The 17,957-nt window shown below is 40.3% G+C and overlaps 1 protein-coding gene and 1 long non-coding RNA gene across 4 annotated transcripts in view; one reads left to right on the top strand and one right to left on the bottom strand.

Moving 5' to 3' along the window:
• The window catches only part of Pxb (putative Hedgehog signaling attenuator pxb), a 331,860-nt gene that overhangs the window by 81,725 nt on the left and 232,178 nt on the right, over nt 1-17,957 (bottom strand). The window lies entirely within an intron of this gene.
• The window catches only part of LOC139821575 (uncharacterized), a 120,974-nt gene that overhangs the window by 87,850 nt on the left and 15,167 nt on the right, over nt 1-17,957 (top strand). The gene's annotated exons all lie outside the window — the stretch shown is intronic.

Below are 17,957 nucleotides of genomic sequence, written 5' to 3'. Positions count from 1 at the left end.
CACCGCCTTTTCCTTCGTCGGATTACATTTATTATCGAGGGACGCCCACCGACGCCCACGTGCCCTGCCTCCAGAGGTTCGATGAAAAGTTCCTTATCCGCGATCCGAGGTGTCGGGCGCGAATAACGCGCGTAATTAATACGACGTGATACGCGCGAGTGTGGACGAACGGGGATGCATATTAGTCAGTCAATCCGTTCGATGCTCGCAGCATAGCCGTGCGCGAGACGAAATGGCAAATAGCGTGTATATATATATAATCTCCTGAAGATATGAATATTGATGGAATTATCCTTGCCTTCCAATTGAAAGTTCCAATCCAGCTTGACAGTCGCATTTTTTCGAGACAGTGAAAACTTCCGACAAAAAAGCTATATTATGAATATTATTCTCATTCCTATATTTACCACAAAGTAGTCATCCACCGTTGAAAGCGGCTTCTCGAATATCAAATGGTGCAATTTTACCTGTTTCCGGGTTTCATAAAAATTCTTTAAGAACGAACGTCCACTCGAGGCGGAAACGAATCTTCAATGCGATTTCCCCCGAAAATTCGGTTTCCCCTCGATCGTACGTAATGTCTACCGTCCCACGGATTTTAAGGGGAGAATATCGCAGAGCTCTTTTCTTCCTAATGATGCCTTTGACGGCCGCTCAGGTATCACTGAAGGAAAGGGTAGCATCTGTGAATCATCTCCCTTTAATTTCACGAGACTCTTTCATGTTGCCGTTTTAAAAAAAAAAATTTTCTCCAAGAAAGAACCATCAAGTAGAATATATTCTTTAAGATCCATATATATAAGTTTTTTAAATTATTTTGTAAAAGCGGAGCTCCCCGAAATAATTTCATCTTCAATACAGATATTTAATATTTCACAAATATTAATATGAATGTTATTTTCAATGAAAATAGGAATATTATTGTATTTTCAAGATAATTATAGGTATAGTACCGTTCTTTTACGCCACGTATATCGTGTGATGAGTAAGAAAGGGATATCATTTGACCACCTACATGTGCAATTCGATCTGGACGAGCTGATGCGATTGATTTACATATTAAGTTCGACGTCATGCAAATCATCCCATTCTGCATTCGCAATCACTGGACCAAGGCATCATTCGCCGCGATTCTAATGATATCCGGCTCCGTGAAAGCCAGAATAATTCTATCGAAGAACCCTACGATGATTCACGCCTTCGCTCGGCATGAAACAGCACGTATATTCCATCTCGCTCTCCTTTATTTTTTTTCTTTTCATCTTTATAAATTATTTTTGATATTTTGCTCGATTTTACTTTCATTTATCTTTTCGTTCACACAAATTTCCATATATATTTCTTGACAAATATGTGTTTAAAGATCTCGAATGTGTGTCACTTTCCTACAACAAATTCAGGAGAATTATCCTATTTTCCTTTCCATCTCTCGGGAGTCATAAATTTCGTTAGTAATAAATTTCGAAGTCGCTTTATCAAGAAAATTCATGTGTCGCGAAACGAATCGGCCGACATTCATTGAGGAGGAAACCTACAGCGGTGTCCTCCACGCCGCGGAGAAGGAAATCTCGCGGTTTTAGCTCTAATCCCACGTGAACAATGTTACCGGCTTTAATGTTCGTTACGCGCAACGCGCAACACGTAATTTTCCAACGCCCAGCGCGGAGGAAGAAGGACTCGTTCGCGCGGGGAGGGTGGAGCACATTTGTCTTCGCCCGCCGAAACCTCGCACCTGAGAGCGCCAGAACTTAACGCGAGTTACTGCGCGATCGGTTATACGGACCACTAACCCACTGCCACGGAATGCCACGGAGTCGCCTTCAGTCGCGGATCCTGCGGTTTCGCATAAGGATGACGCAACGATAGGAACGGAAGAGTAATGATCCTCATGCGATTCTCGTATCGCTCTGTTGGCCGCCCTAATAAAGATTGTCATTTTCGCCACGATAAACTGATACTTGAAACGTGACTACATTTCAAATATATCTCACCAATGACGCATTTTTAATGAATAGAGAGTTTCAAGTATTAATTATCGTTCCGGAAGTTGAAATATTAGACTAATTAAAAAGGAGCAACTTAAGCTCGTACAGCGTAATTATATACACGCAGGCGTGATGGATCGGGGACCGCAGTAGTGTCCGCAGAGAACGTGCGAAAGTATTTTATAGTTCACACTACAGTGTACTGAGTTGCGTTTTATGCTAAGCACCGCGGAAGATATACTTTTGCGGCGAGAACTATCATCAATAGCAGAGAGAGAGAGAGAGAGAGAGGGAAAGAGATGCAGAAAGTGATATATAATTTCCTCTTTAGTTTCACTATGGCGGCGGAAAAGGGATCGGGTGCGGCGCAGGATGCAGCATTAGAGAGAGAAATGCATTTGTCTTCGCTTCCCGAAACGCACCTGGGAGTAGTGCCGTTCGTTATCAGACCGCGATTGATTGCAATCCAGTAACCTAGTGAGGCGTGCTAGTTGCTCGTCACAATGCAGGAAAATGTGTGGAGTCTACGATGCATTATGTAGTATAAAACAAACACACACAATAATTATCAATTATGTATGACTATAATAACTATAAAGTCTCTATACGGAGATTTTGTGTTTCGAGCTTCAAGTAATATAAATATTAAGTTAAATACCTTATTAAGTTAAGTAGAAAATTAAAAAAGAAGATCGAGTGAAAGAGACAGATAGAAATGCACGGATGTGCAATTATCGGATTCATGAAATATAATCAATGACGCGTTGCATTGTTAAGATACGCGCATATCGATCGTGATCCCAATTGGACCGTTGATTGCGCGAACGGCGCAAGGTCCCGTAACGAATCGTTGTACACACTATGGACATGAATTCTCTCTATCCCTCCGGCGCAGGAGTACCGCATGCAAATCCCTGAACAAATGCGTAATTAACGTGTCCTAAACTGTCGTGAAACAGTTACGGTAAAACGCGTATCAGCAGAGGACAAAAAGGAGAAGAGAAAGTTACAGGGAGATAGCGCAGAACGATAGATTTATATTCCTAATAATATCCTAGATGTAATATAAATTTAAAAAAAATTTTTTTACTTTGAAGAAAATGCCTTAACTGATATTTGAAATAATCAGTCGTCTTCAGAGATAAACTTGAATGAAAATTCGTTAGTGATGTACGGGTGCGATGTTGGCGATACTATCGAAAGCGGTCAAAGAAAAAGATGGAAAGCAGAAAATATGATGGCGAAGCGTATAAGAAATATAAAGAGAGAGAAGGGGAAAGAAAAATTAGGAAAGAGAGAGAACATTAAACACATATACAAAGTCATATGTGTTTAATGACGATTTTCAACGCAAGACACCAGAAAACTCTGTAGGGAATTAAATTAATTTACTTATTAATTTAAAAATTCCTATAATTGATTCTTAAGTTTAATAACTGCGTTTATTGGAATTGTGATGTGTTTTTCGATTTCGTCTTTTTTGCCAGCGAAGCGTTAGAGGCGAGAACGGGAATTAATAGTTATCACGTGAGTGAAATAGCCAGGAGACATATAACGGAGAGATTGAGATATCCCTCGTGGAATTTCGATAACGACGAGGGTACCAACTTTGTTTCTACACTTTCGCGCGACCTTCGACCGAAACATGTCGTCCCCATTCGTTCTTTGAGCTCTCTATCCAGTAATTGTGGGGTTTGTGACGGGAGTATCGATACCCTCTCGTAAGAGATGATCCGACTAGATTGCCAAAATATCTCGATTGTTCTTTATTCGCGCACGAAATTCGTCGGGTTATAGAAGTGACTCGTGTGAAACACGAAGCTTTATCTTGCTTTATTAAGTCTTTACTGGAAAAATGAAAAGAATTCCAATTAACTAATTAACCAATTAAATTTTTTATGTAACTTGGTTTTATAAACGTAATCACGAACTGAAATAGTTTGGAAATTATCGGAAAAGATAAAAGAGAGATCGTGATAAAAAAAGATTGATTGAATATTAGAATTTGCGACTATGTGGGTCATTCGTTTAAATTGTTGAATTTCTCTAACACTTTTTTGTTCCCTTTTTCAAAAGTGTACTCTTTCAAAATCGGATTTTGGTTTGTTTATCGTATACGAACAACGACGCATTCGATTTCACACAGCATCGTCCAGATGTCCGTGAACGAAAGTCCGGGCCAGATCGAATATGAATCGGTGGTGCTTCGAACGACCTATCGAAATTTGAATCTGAATAGCCGACCATTCGAACTACGCTACGTGCTATTCCTCGTTCCACATGAAAGATACAAAACCCGGCAACACGTTTTACCAGCGACGTAAATAATTGCAGACATTAAACCTTTATCCACGTCATTTTTCAAGCGAACTTTTTTTCGCGAGATGGTCTTTGGCTAAATTTTAATTCCTCGAAAAAAAAATGGTCACGACGGAAAAAATAAATTCGACGGAGGGAAACAAGAGAGTGAGTTAATAATCGCTTTCGACAGAACGCGCAAACGATGCTATTGTGGAAAACAAAATGGGCTGGACTGATAACGACGGAAACGAGAAGCAATTTCTATGTAAAAAAAAGAATAATAGACAATTTCAGCATTTCACGATTCCGATTTCCGAATTTATGTGAAGTTCGATATTCCGATATTTACGAAACTAAGTTTCAACGCGAAACGACAGTTCATAATTTGGAGTACTTTAACCGCCTTTAAAAAAATGAAAAAGTCCTCGCTGTTCTATCTTGTGCTAATTTTTTACGAATGAAATTTATATATATGTAAAAATTAATATATACGTTTGATATATAGCATCGTCGAATGTATTTAAACAAAATAAATGAAAGAAGATAAATTTAATCAGATGAATAAAATAGATAACCACTGATATTTTAGAGTCTATTAGTATCCCAAAAATTCAGATCATGTTGAATGTTTATGTTAGTAACCTCGCAAGCTATTTGATCGACAAACTCGACCGAAATCCTGCTCCGTCATCTGCTCTTATCTTCTCAATTTCGTGCCGGTTGAGAACCCTTGATTTAGACAATCCACCGACACTACGAAGCGCTTGCTGCATGAAAAGAGAAATCGCCCGTCGAGATGGTTGCACGAGAAAGAAAATGAAGAGAAGAAGACGAAGGATCTTCGCTGGCCGCAGCGGTGGTGGTTTCCGTCGAACGCGTTTCAACGCTGGACGCCGGAAGTGCTTTTTCTTTCTGGCGGAGCGGCGGTGACGTGCAGCCAGAAGAAAAGCGCTGGAAATAGGGAAGAAAAAAAGTCGCTCAGATGGCACGCATCCCTCCCGCGCCGTTAGAGACGTTATGGAGGGGTAGAGAGTGGACGGGTGAGTTGCGAGGAGGAGGGACGGATCATTCCCCGGGGGGGAACTCCACCGGGTGCAGACGTTATTTCTAGATCGCGAAAACTTTTAATAGCTTTCTGATAGCTTATTGGCCGGGCTTGTAAATAATTTCATATCTCATATCGCGTTGAGCTTTCCTGACCCTCTCGCCCCCCCTCCTCTTTCCCATTCCTTTCTGAACCTACGCTATCATTGATCTTTCGATAACCCCCGAAGTTCTAAGGTTAAGATTCATATAGAGTGGCTTCTAAAATACGTCGATCAATATCATGAATATCATACTTTATTCTTCCTTGCTCGATGTATATAGAATCACTCGAAATGACGACAGTATTTCTCATAAAAAGTTTATCATTAATTTCAATAAAATTCTGGCTATTACACATTATGTTTCCAAATTTATTGCGATCATGTTATTTCGCAATTTTATCATGTCAACTAAAATTTCTGCAAAGAAAAGCTTGACTACAATTTAAAGTATTCTCGCAAAATTTCATCTCTATAAAAGATTCTGTATTTGATACGATCTTGCTAATCTCTGACACGTATATCGCGAACCATCCTGTTTAAACGCGATTTATTGGCGTAGGCGCGAAACATATGATAATAAAGTGAGCCGTGGTGCCGAACAGCGTCGTGAAAAGACGCGTGCGTAAATTCGTCGCGTTTAACGGTCCGTAAGTCTACGGGGGCATCGAGAAACGGCGGACACCTACGCGCTATAATTTCCGCACGTAACGCGCGCGCCCGGGGAAAATCCTCGCCGTAAATAATATATGAGCGCGAGCGAGCGCATAAAGATGTGCGTCGGCGCCGCACACGTTTTAATTCCGACGACCGTGCCGAAAGATTCCCTCCTCCTGTTATACGCCAACATTTATTGATATTTATGTTCATTTGCGGGGAGTCATCTCTTCGACCTGGAACTTTTTTTTATTACATGCACTACATATACAGCATTCTCGTGCGTGATTTACTAGGCACGTGTGTTAATCATGAAATTAAGTTACAAAAGTCTTAATTATAAAGCATTTTAATTCCCAGTTTTATACCTAGAACGTGAACGTGAATCTAATATTTCTTATATAGTGCTACCTTTTTTAATTTTTAATCATTAATTTTTAACTGACACGCATCAAATCTTGCAGATAATTCTGTTTCTAGCCTGCTTATTTTAATTTAACAGAATAATTTTTTAACAATTAGAAAATTAATGAAAAAATATCGGATCGATGCAACATTAGAGATCGTCCCTGACGGATGGAAAGTAAAACTAAAGGACAACGTCGAGGCTGTTTTTCTGTTAACAATTTTTCTGTTAATTCTTGTCCATCCTCGTTCTCCGTCGCCCACGATACTGATCGCGAACGGCACTCGGCCACTCGGCGCGTATCCTATTTCCAGTCGCGCGAACAAATATCGCGGAGTCGTTCGCGTCGGCGTCGGTGTGGTCCACCAAGTTGAAGCCGGGCTAACCGGCTAGCCTCGAGGCCGCAAACGAGCCGCGCGAACGGAGGAGAAGGAAGACGCATTCACTGGTCCTCCTCCTTCGTAGGAGCGCCTCGAGCTAAGGGCGCGGGGAGTTTTCGCGAGGCGGAGGGAAGATTAACATAGAGATGAGGTCGCCTTGAGTCTTTTCTACGAGAGTTATGTTCTCATGATCCTCGACGTCTCTTCGTCCCATCTACCTGGTGCACTGTAGTTGCGCGTCTGTGTGGACAGACTGCGTGGTTGTACCGATCTTCCGATCTCAATGACAAGCGGATACTAATATTGTTAATTACAGATAGAAAATCGAGAAGTTCTCAACCCTCAAGATTCATGAATACAAGTATCGAATTTTAGTATTTTAAATTTAGTGTTAATCTCAATACGTAATTTATTCAGCGAGATATTTGATCCTGTTTGATGTTGATATCAGGAATAAAGAAAGGGAGTTACAAAAACAAGTCTACAAAGAATCAACTCGGGATCGTTCGTAGAAATAAATCCTCATTAAAATAATGCGAGTCAGCAGCTGCAAAACACCCTGTATACGTATAGAGAATGAGACATATATACTAAGGATATATACCTCAGAACGTATTATATGGAAGTGAAGCGCATATGTAGTTACGTAGCTGCATTACGTTGCATAAACCGTTAGCTCATGAGGCGCTCGTCATATTCCTCTCATCGCGGGCTCGTTGCGGGGACCATCTTTAGATAAAGCAGGATCTGAAGGGTTAAGACAATCATAAGCGCAGGATGATCAAAACCTCCCGCAAATTAGATGTATACATTAAATAATAATATATAAATATAATTACGTAAATATATATCCATGAAAAAAAATAAATAAAAAAATATTTAATTGTAACATGTGACGCGATAATGGGCGATTCATTATTATTCATTATTAAAGCATTTTACAGTAACAGTTACTGTAATCAAAAAGATAACAATTAAATTAATTACTGACGGGAATTACAATTTTATAAATTAAATTTTAACGTTTTTCAAATTCCCTGATCTATAATTAATGTAAAATTTAGTGTGAAATAAAGGAAATTGCGACAAAATGATATTTAACGAAGTATTCTGCACATGATGAATGTATTAATTGTTTAAATAATTAATTATTAATTATCGCGAATTACGCGTATCAGCCGACGGAAAATTTTGTAAAATATCTGGGAAGAGATACAAGCGCGCAGTGATAATTCTAATAATTTGTAATTCAAAACTTTGCATTATCAAACCGTGAATTAACTTCCTCTATCAAATATATGATTTTATAATGTTGATGCGAGTAACACAATTCGCACGCAATTCATTAACAAAACTTTATTCATCACCACATAATAAACGCGATTTAATATGAATGTATAAAATGATCATTTTACGTATAGTTCTCACTTAACCAGTAATATTTTAAAGATTTGAAAAGATATAACAAAGAGAGAAATTATCGCTAAAGAAGAATTCCGCGTTTCTTACGTTTCAGATAAACGTACGTGTTTTAAATAAATTTCGAAACGCCGCGCCGGGACAACAAATCATAATTTAAACTTTTAAGATTTACACACTATTCTTTCTTACTATTGTCGGTGTCGAAACACGGTTGTCCCCACGCTTTCACATTTGTTCCGAATAGCCTCTTTACCTGCTAGAGTTTACGGAAGGGGTAGCAATGTCGTATAGCGTGCTCATCGAGGCCTTTGTGAAACATCGCTCCAATTCCCAACCCCCTGCTTCATCTCTCGACCCGCGCTCGCCCCGAAGTTACTGGAATGGTACACGCGTGATTGTATCGTTGCTGATTGCATTACCGTTCTGCCGGCTGTTTGTAAACTGCAGTAATAACCTGCACTGGTGCATTAGCTCTTACGCGCAACGGTGTACTACTAGCTTCTCCCTCGCCTCTTCCCCCTTCGTCACTCAGCTTAGCTCTTTCTCCCTTCGGCGCTCGCGTTCCTTGCTCCTACATTAGTAGGGTTCGTATCATTTAACCGGGAGATACGAGCCGAGTGAGCGAAGCTAATGTTGATATAATGCGACAACTAGCCGCTTGGTTCGTTTCGCGCCACCGCACACCGGAAACGGTAACGCGCAACCAACGCTATACGTGGGAAGGTAAAGTCATATCCACGCGCCTTCTTAATTGGGCGCGTATTTAGGAACGTGATGGAATAATCTTTGTTTGTATTCCGTTGGTTAAACCAACGTCATATCATAAAGACCAACGTTAAATCTCACGCTTGTGTAACTCATTATTAGACATATCCGCGCCTATTATTATTTCGGGCGTTATCCCGACTGTTGCTTGAAAAGATCAGAAATTTTTGTGGAAGAATTACAAAGTAAATTAATAAAATAAATTAAATAAATAATATAATTGGTTCATTTCAGAAAACTAGAGCAAATAAAATCTAAACCGATACAACTCTACAAGTGCAGATATTCGTGCGATAATACAGTTATGTTTCTTATCTATCTCCCTTTCTAATTGAATTCTTTGTGCACTTTTAATACTTTTAAACTGACCTAGATTTAATTCGCTATAAAATTAGATACTGCTGATATATATCTTCAAAGAAAAGTTCCTTAATCTTAAAATTCGATAAAGCGCGTATTGGAAGAATAATCGCAAGTCCGATCTTCCTGCCTAAGAAGTACCCGACAATACACTAAATACTATAAAATATTTTTATTTGAAAAAAATGTTTTCCATTTTTCTTCGAAAGCGCGATTCATACAGAAAGGTGATCAGGAAAAAACGGAGCAAGCCTCTTTTGGAGCGAAATTATACGTAGTTTCGGGTTTGAGGAATCTCCGTCTTTCTCCCTCTCTTCTCGCGGTCTTTACCGTGCGTCCGCTAATGACTGTATTTGCCCAATTACCGGCGGCGACGACGGCGGACTCATTCGAACTCGTTATTTCGGCGGAAGACAGCGAACGGGATTAACGCCGTTCTTCGTTCCGGTTCTCGCGAGATTGTTTTTTGTTTCGGTCTCTCCACCCCCCCTCTCTCTTTCTCTCTCTCCTTCTCTCCTTTTAAGGTTCTTGTCAAATCGACTGAGAAACCACGCTCAAATCCCACGTGCTCTCGATAAAAGTTTGTTTCGTGTATCTTCGTATCGTCGGGCGGGTTAACGCCCAATTAAAGGAGTTCCTCGTTAGCGCAACGGGCAGACGGATAGGCAACGACGATGATGACGAAGACGGCAGTTCTCTTCTCCCGAGGCGCCCGCTGACGTCTGTTGACACTCGCGCGATTCGTATTTGCTGCCGCTGCTGCTGGTAGTCTGAACTCTCTGTTTCTCTCTTCCTCTCTTCCCCCCTTTCTCTCACACATTTGTCTTTCAATGTACAAGTTAATATTTCCGCAGTTGAATGGAAAAACTTGAACAGTGTGACGTATAATATACATATTTTCCAAAAGTTCGTAAGCTATACATGATATGGTCTTGTTAAAAACAAATTTTTATTCTACAGCAATTTCAGTTGTTTGATTGCGCTTATTTAAAATGTTTTTAAAATATAGTTTTGCCTAGGTATATGAATTTTAATTGGCCGATAGAAAAGTTTTAAGTAACATTGCTTAACTTTATCTTTATATGGCAAAACTGTTTCGGTTCTCTGATTATTGCTTGTTTATCGCGAAAATAACTTGGCTGAGATGGCACAAAGCGAGTATTTTATTTTATATTCAAACAGACTTTTACAAGCTCTGAATTACTCCCGGAATACATCTATATACCACTTTTCTCGATATCCAACTTCTATACGAACAAATCCGCGTCCTTTACGAGATTTTAACGTATGTCTTTCAGAATTTATTTGGATCGTTAATAGAAACGGGAATATTTTACGAGAAATTTTACTTTAACTACATTTATTTATATCTTATTCCACGCCTCGCAATCGCTTATTAATCTGGAAACCGAGTCGAGGTCGGACGCCGTAGTCGTTATTTATCACGGACAATTCGCTCGCATTTTCGAGACGCGAATTAATTTGCATGCGCCGTGCGCGCGCCGCGACTATTCGTTCGCTTTTCTCATCTCGACCTCCGAGTTGCTGCGCCGCAGTTCCGTTTTCGCGTTGAAGTCGCGGGGCGCGTATTTGCGATCTCGTCGTGCTTATAGGATTGGTAATTTAGCAACGTAATTTTCTTCCCGTCTCCGTTTGCGCATGGTGCGAAAACTCCCGACCGCCGGAGTCGCGAAATGCGAGCGCGTACTCGCGGGAAAACGACGAAGAAATTCGCGCGGCATATATTTCCGCTCGCGGAAACGCACACGCACACACGGACGATCGTCCCCAACAAACGATGGTGCCGCCGTTCTGAATTTCGCTTTAACCTCGGCGACGACGAAAGTTTGGATTAAGTCGGCGGTATAATGCGACGAGCGCGGGCAATTGGACAAGTTTGGATTTGAATTATAGCCACCGTGAGATTGCGAAAACCATCTCGCGTTCCCGCCCCTTCTCTCTCCCGGTGTTAGCCATCTGGCCGCCTCTGGCTAAAAGTGCAGGTAAAAGATGGATATTCTAGGATGTTAAAAAATATGAATGTACGCAAGTTTCCGAAGTGAATCAAAGACATTTAGTCGGAGAGAACACCAGCGCAGTTTAGATACCGTGCGATTACTGGATGGATGGATCTGCAATTTGGAAAGTACTGTTTCTGTGTTAATTTTTAAATTGACGTGCTAATTTAATTCGAGTGCCTTTAAATTTAATAAAAATGGATTGCAGGATGCATCAAGGAACAATAATTATGCAAGTTCCTGAGTATTGTCGTTTAAAATTGCAAATGTCGGACATAAAGCCGCGAAAAGCCTTTCTCCGATTCCGATACAAGATTCCCCGTCAGAAAGGAAAGAAAAAGGAAAAGGAGGTGGTGGAGAAGGGTAAGATGGGGTAAGACTGAATCGCTAAGGAGATGACGGGCAAAGAAGCGAACGGTCAAGCCTTTTTGCGCCGAGCGAAGTCTCTTTATTACGCGAGGGAATCCGCTTTGTTTTCGCCGACGCCTCGAGAGTCGCGAAAAAGAGAATCGCGGAGTAAAAAAAGGAAGAAAAGAAAGAAAGGAAGAGAGAAACGAAAAGAAACGCAGTAGGAATGCCACTCGCGCTCTCGCAGTCTCGGCGGAACTTCGCGCGTCTTGATGGGAATTGGAGAAACTGAAAAATGAGCAGAAAACGGAACGGCAAAAAACAGCGGAAAAGGCAACTCACGCTATCATGTCGATGTGTTCAATAGGATACAGAAAAGGATTTGTTTCCCGCTACTTTAAGGGATGTTTTCGTGCACAGACATTAAAGAGATATGCAACTGTTACATCCCGACCGCTGATGGAACGAAAAATCGATGTCGAATGTTCGTTTTGGTTGAATCAAAAAATAAAACAGCGCCTCAGAAAAAAACATTATTTGCAACGTCAATCATTATTTGTATGTAAACTATTTAGGCGATCAATAATTTCATCGTATATCCTACATCTTTGACACGCCACATCTCAATAATAAACGCGTCAATGTTCGCGAATACGGATCCGTGAAACGCGAGGCCGCGCGACGAGAGATAAGGAATTTTTATCACGCGCGACATCGCATTAGTGCCCGTTTACAATAGGTGTTTTAAGCCCTAAGCCTTAAAAAATTGTTCAATCACAGTTGAATTTGAGGAGAATAATTGACTGTGATTGGTCAATTTCTTAGGGCTTATAGGGCTTAAAACACCTATTGTAGATGGGCACTTAACGTGCGCTCGTATCGGAACTTCCGGTTACCCGAAATGCGTCTCGTCGTCGTAGGAATCGCCCGTTATCCGCGGACTCTTCCTCTGTCCCAGTCATAAAAGTACTTCCTCTACAGTCGGAAGAGAAGGAAGAAGAGGTGGGACGGACGGACACACACACGCGACCGGCCGGACCGCGGGGGACACTAATCGCGATGGGCTTAACGAGTGATAAAGCCCGGGCTCGTGTGTCCATCGGGTAAACGTTGCTGGTTCCCGCCCGTCGTAAACTCGGTTTAAGTGGAATCGCCACGACGAGGAAGTCCGCAACGTTTCGCCAGCCACAGGGACGAATCGACGCGGAATTATTCGTCAGTTTCCACTAAAAACTATTCGTTCTGCACCATTTTCGCTTCTGCACAAGGAGAAAAGCTTTTAATTGCGGTGAATATTAGGTAATCGAAAAAAAATTAGCGAAAGCGACGAAGCAAAAGTGTAATCTGATAGTCCGCGACAGCAACGTAGAAAAATGATTAAATTTTATTGTTATTTTTTATTTCTTATTTAGTTGATTACTTTATTCAATTCTTGTTTTATCCCCATTCTCTAAAAATTCATGTATATAATAAAAATCGCCCATTACTTTTGAATTCTGATTCTAGTAATAATTTTATATCGCCGATAAGAAATACACAGTTTTTGAAAGTTATATAAATGACTGTAGACTCAAAATGTCGTACATATAAGATAAAATAATATAGCAAGAAAGAGTTATATTCTTCTTTATCGTATTTCACGTGTTGGTTGCACGACTAGATCGTTCTTGATACAGCCCTGTTCGGCTACGGTATACGGTATATAAATGCAGAAATAGCTGGCATGAAATTCGCAGTGAATTACGCGGTATAGCGAATATACGGGAAATTTCAGCAATTTCGTCCGTACGAACATTAATCCGAGTAGACGTGAATTAGCAGAACCTTAACACGGTATACTGGGTGTTCCGGAAAATATTGAATCCGCAGTTAGTTAGATAACGTAATGATGAAGTAAAGTTCTCCATTTAGTTATTATTTTATGATTTAAAAAAATAAATTACAAAATAGTCCAAAAAAATGTATTATGCTAAAAAATAGCAGACGATAAGATAGCTTTCATTCATAATAAATGAATATTTTATAGAAATTTGCAAAATGATTTATAAAAATATATAAAATATAATTTTTAAGGAAAACTTTTCCTCGGAGCGCAAAGGGATGCAAGCGCATCTCTGCGCATCGGCTTGTGTCTCCACCTCGTGCCGAATCGCTACACTTTCGTTCCATCTGCCTCAGCCACTAGTTCTCTCAATTTTTTAATCAGTCGTTGCGCTTCTCTCTCTCTCTCTCTCTCTCGATATCATACTGTGCATCAAAATACATATTCTCAAAATATTAGTATCCCCGAAATATTAGTATGATTTTTCTGCTCCAAAAATAAAAAAAACACAATTAAATAGAATTGTATATGCCATAACAATTTTGTATTTTTTTTTACGCAATGTTTTCAAGCTTATAACGACAGCAAGTAAAATAACCCATTTTTAGCGATTTTAGTTTATACGGAATTATAAATATTAGCTTTTCGATGAGTTTGCATCTAGCTTTGGCAATTTTTTTTCAGGTGGTTATTTTTAGGAATAATAAAAGTTGAAAGCTCGATATACGTAAATACGCTCTCAGCAGCTTTTTTTATGTATGAATTTTTCCTGATCATTTATGTCCTGATAACTGAACATTATTTCTCGCTTGCATCACGGCTGCTCTCACACGATGTTGAAATAAATATAAACTTGCTAACTATATACTTACAATCAGTTGTACAGTTTATAGCTAAAGTCGTCGTTCATCGTTATTCTGTGACTCGGAAGTAGAAGTAGAATAGCGTTGCGTGTGTTTATTGTAAATTTTTCTATCATCAGATCAGAGGATAAGATTGATTGTTTAGCTTTCGGAACAGTTCGGAACAATTATCTTTGTGATTATTCACAGGAATGTAATGTATTTTTGGAATCGTTACTTGGAACATGATTGCAACTTAGAATTTCCGAAAAACTATTAATTCTATGTAAGAAACAAAATTTTCAAAGTTACGTTTCTTATCGACATTTACAGTAACTGCAAAATCAATTTTTTAGATTTAGATATTTTACGATATGTATAGATGTATTAGAACCGTGAAAGACAACGTAATCGACGAATATCTCGTCCGGAAAAAATCCGTTTAGCGTTTTTAGTTTAAAGGCGCTCCATTCAGCGTACCAACGCGCGCCGTTTCTTCGAGGATTTTCTTCCCGCGGAATAACGACCGAGCGATATGCGGGAACGACGTTGTTTTCAATCCGCTCGTTGGCCGTCAGGAGCTATCAGGATGATTCCGGCGTCGTTGGCTAAATCGCTTTTGGCACCGAGCGTCGAGCACAAAGAGGATAGTAATTTTCTACACGAGAACGTGCGCACTCTATATCTCTACGAGGACACCGGCTCGATATCACGTTCGGGGAAGACTGAAATAAAGTAAGCGCCGCGAATAAGAAGGCCGCGGGACATACTCGCATTTTCGCCCATGGGCACCCCCATAACTGTCCCTAATAACTGTCAGCCGCAGTCGCACTTATAAACTCCCGGATCCGGGATTCCTCCGGCAGCGACGAGATTAATCCCGAGCTCACCCACCCCCCTCCCCCTCCGACCGGCCAAGTACGTTTGCGTCGTAACTCTCTTTAATCCAAGAATAGAGTTTGTGGCGCGAGAAAGGTGCGCCATTTCTTTCTATATCGCTAAAAAAGAAATCTGGACTCGACGAGATGCGAACTCGGCTAACTAACTTCCGTTCCTTCGTCGCGTGACGTTATTAATTCTTATCTCAGGAGCTGGATTGTGCGATTACTTTCTTTTTCCGAGAAAGAAAGAATGTAACGAAAATCGTATCACCAGTGTAACGTTCTGTTATTTAGACGCGCAAAATTAATTTTCCGTGTCTATCTTTTCGCGAAGCTTACGATTACTTCCATCGAATTCTCACCACCCGCTTCGCTACTCCATTTTTCTCTCTGCTTTTCTACTTTTTTTTTTACTCGTCGGATCATACAGGCATTCTCTACGCTTCTCCCTTTTTCTTCCTAGTGTCTGGCGCGGTATTGGATCCGGACGTAGAGCTATCGTGTTACGTTTACCGCGAAAAAATTCCGGTCTCGCCGATTCGATCAACCTGCCGCGAGGACGCGGACGGTGCGCCACACGAAACGCCAAAAAGATCATTACGGAATCCTGCGGGAATAGTGTGTCGTTCACAGAAGTAAAAATAGAAATCATCCACGCGAAGAGCAAACAAGCAAATACTACAAACATTACGAATTGCAATGTGTTTAGAAATCGATGAAATAATACAATCTTGATATTATAAATATATAATTTGTTGATTGAGATTATCCAGCTCCTTTAATTCTTCAATATAAATTATCTTTTAGACATTTTTGAAAAAATTGTTAAAATTTATGATCATTTATATATATTATATGTATAAGTAATGTTTTTAATTTTATCTTGGTTACAATTATAAAATTAATCTAAAGCACAATAGGTTTGTAAAAATATTACTTGATCTTGTGCATCTCAAGAAATTCATGCATTTTAATTCGATAATATAATATATGCTTACTGTAAGGCGTTATAGAGAAGAGAAATTTCTGTCGCCAGAATATACTCAGGAAAATAACAAGTACGCGGCACTTGATTCGATGGAAGTTGTAACGTCCGTGGAGATTTTCGCGGATTTTGAGCGCGTAGCGTATGATACTTGTATCGAGAAACTCGTGTCGGGACGTAAAATTCAATCGGGATGCACTCGAGGAAATAACAAGAAGTTGCGATGTGACTTGATCGAGGATGTAACGCGTGTAGCGATCTTTGCGGTTTTCCATACATACATTATAAAACACTGCATTTTTCTACGAAAAAAGTTTTCAAAATAGTTAAAAAATAATAATAAACTAATGTTGATCAGATAGAGAACGTATTTTTGAAGTATCTCCTTTCGGAGTAGAGAATTGAAGCGAAACTAATTCACAAGAAAGATTCCTGTCACTCGATGTGCTTGATGGAAAAACAAGAAGCGGTTGCAGCACAAGTCGAGCGTAAGATTTTCACCGTTTACGGAAACGCTACGGTGAGACTACGCCTGTACTCGTCGACGAGGAAAAATTTTCGTTGCTCAGACGCACTCAAGGAAATAACAAGAAGTCGCGATTGGAATCGGTCGAAGGTGGAAGGCGGCGCGAAAACGCTCCGCGAGGTCGACGAGAAAAAGTTCTGTGGCGAAAAATGCATCTCGTGGAATTAGCGGGAGAAAACTGAATCGGACTTTGTGTAGGAGACGCCTAACGTTCATGTAACACGCGGCAAAAACGACGATTTCTCGGTGAAATCGTAACGTGTACTCCACGTGAATTTACGATAAGGTTCCCGCGACTTTATTGAATTTTCCGGAACGGCGAGACATCCCCGATTCTGAATTCCGCCCGACCGTCGAGATTTTCCTGCGGCGCAAGATGCCCCAGGACACGCGCGGTCGATGAAAAGTGCAAGTACATGCGAAAGTCGCGACCACGATGCGTTAAAACCTCGGTTCGCCGATATTCCCGGCACCTCGAGCGGCAGTAAAATTTTATCGCCTGCCTTGGCTCTCCCTCGAGGAAGCGTGCCTTCCCGAAACAGTGAGCTAGGAAACTGTGATTTTTATCGAGTCCGCAGCGTCAATCGAACTGATAACACAAAATTATTTATTTTTTCTTTATGCATTTATTTTTATTACTATTATTATGAAATAATATCTGATCAATTTGCTGTTTAAATTAATCAACTCATCGTAATACGATGAAAAATAAGCGGCTAATGTATCATTGCAATGTAAATAAATCTGGACTCACGTGCATTATATTATACATATTATTATTATAGTTGATAAAAAATTGGAAACTTCGAAATGAAATTCATACTTATTGTTTTCATTCACGTTAATTCTTTTCTTGTAACATGTCACTCGAATGTTTTACATTTTCTGAATTCTGGAGACATATTTTCGATCTAAATTATTAAGATTATCGACAAAAAAAGCTCGTTTCTTCACCGGGAAGATCTCGCAGCGCGAAATGTCGCAAATCCGCGATCGATCGCGCGATAATCTACGCGGAACGGGTCACTCATCCGCGCGAGGTGAGGCCCCTCGCGATGGAAATCGTCGCTCGTCGAGATGCTTTTAGGAGCGGATTCGAGGTAATCCTCTTTGCGCCGGGTTGCACGAAAAAGGAAGACAGCAACGATGGTGGAGGGAAGATCCGTTCCGAAAG

This window comes from Temnothorax longispinosus, chromosome 11, assembly GCF_030848805.1.
Source record: "Temnothorax longispinosus isolate EJ_2023e chromosome 11, Tlon_JGU_v1, whole genome shotgun sequence".
Classification (NCBI taxonomy): Eukaryota; Metazoa; Arthropoda; class Insecta; order Hymenoptera; family Formicidae; genus Temnothorax; species Temnothorax longispinosus.
The sequence above is the reverse complement of the archived record's forward strand: the minus strand, read 5'-3'. Positions and strand labels throughout refer to the sequence as shown.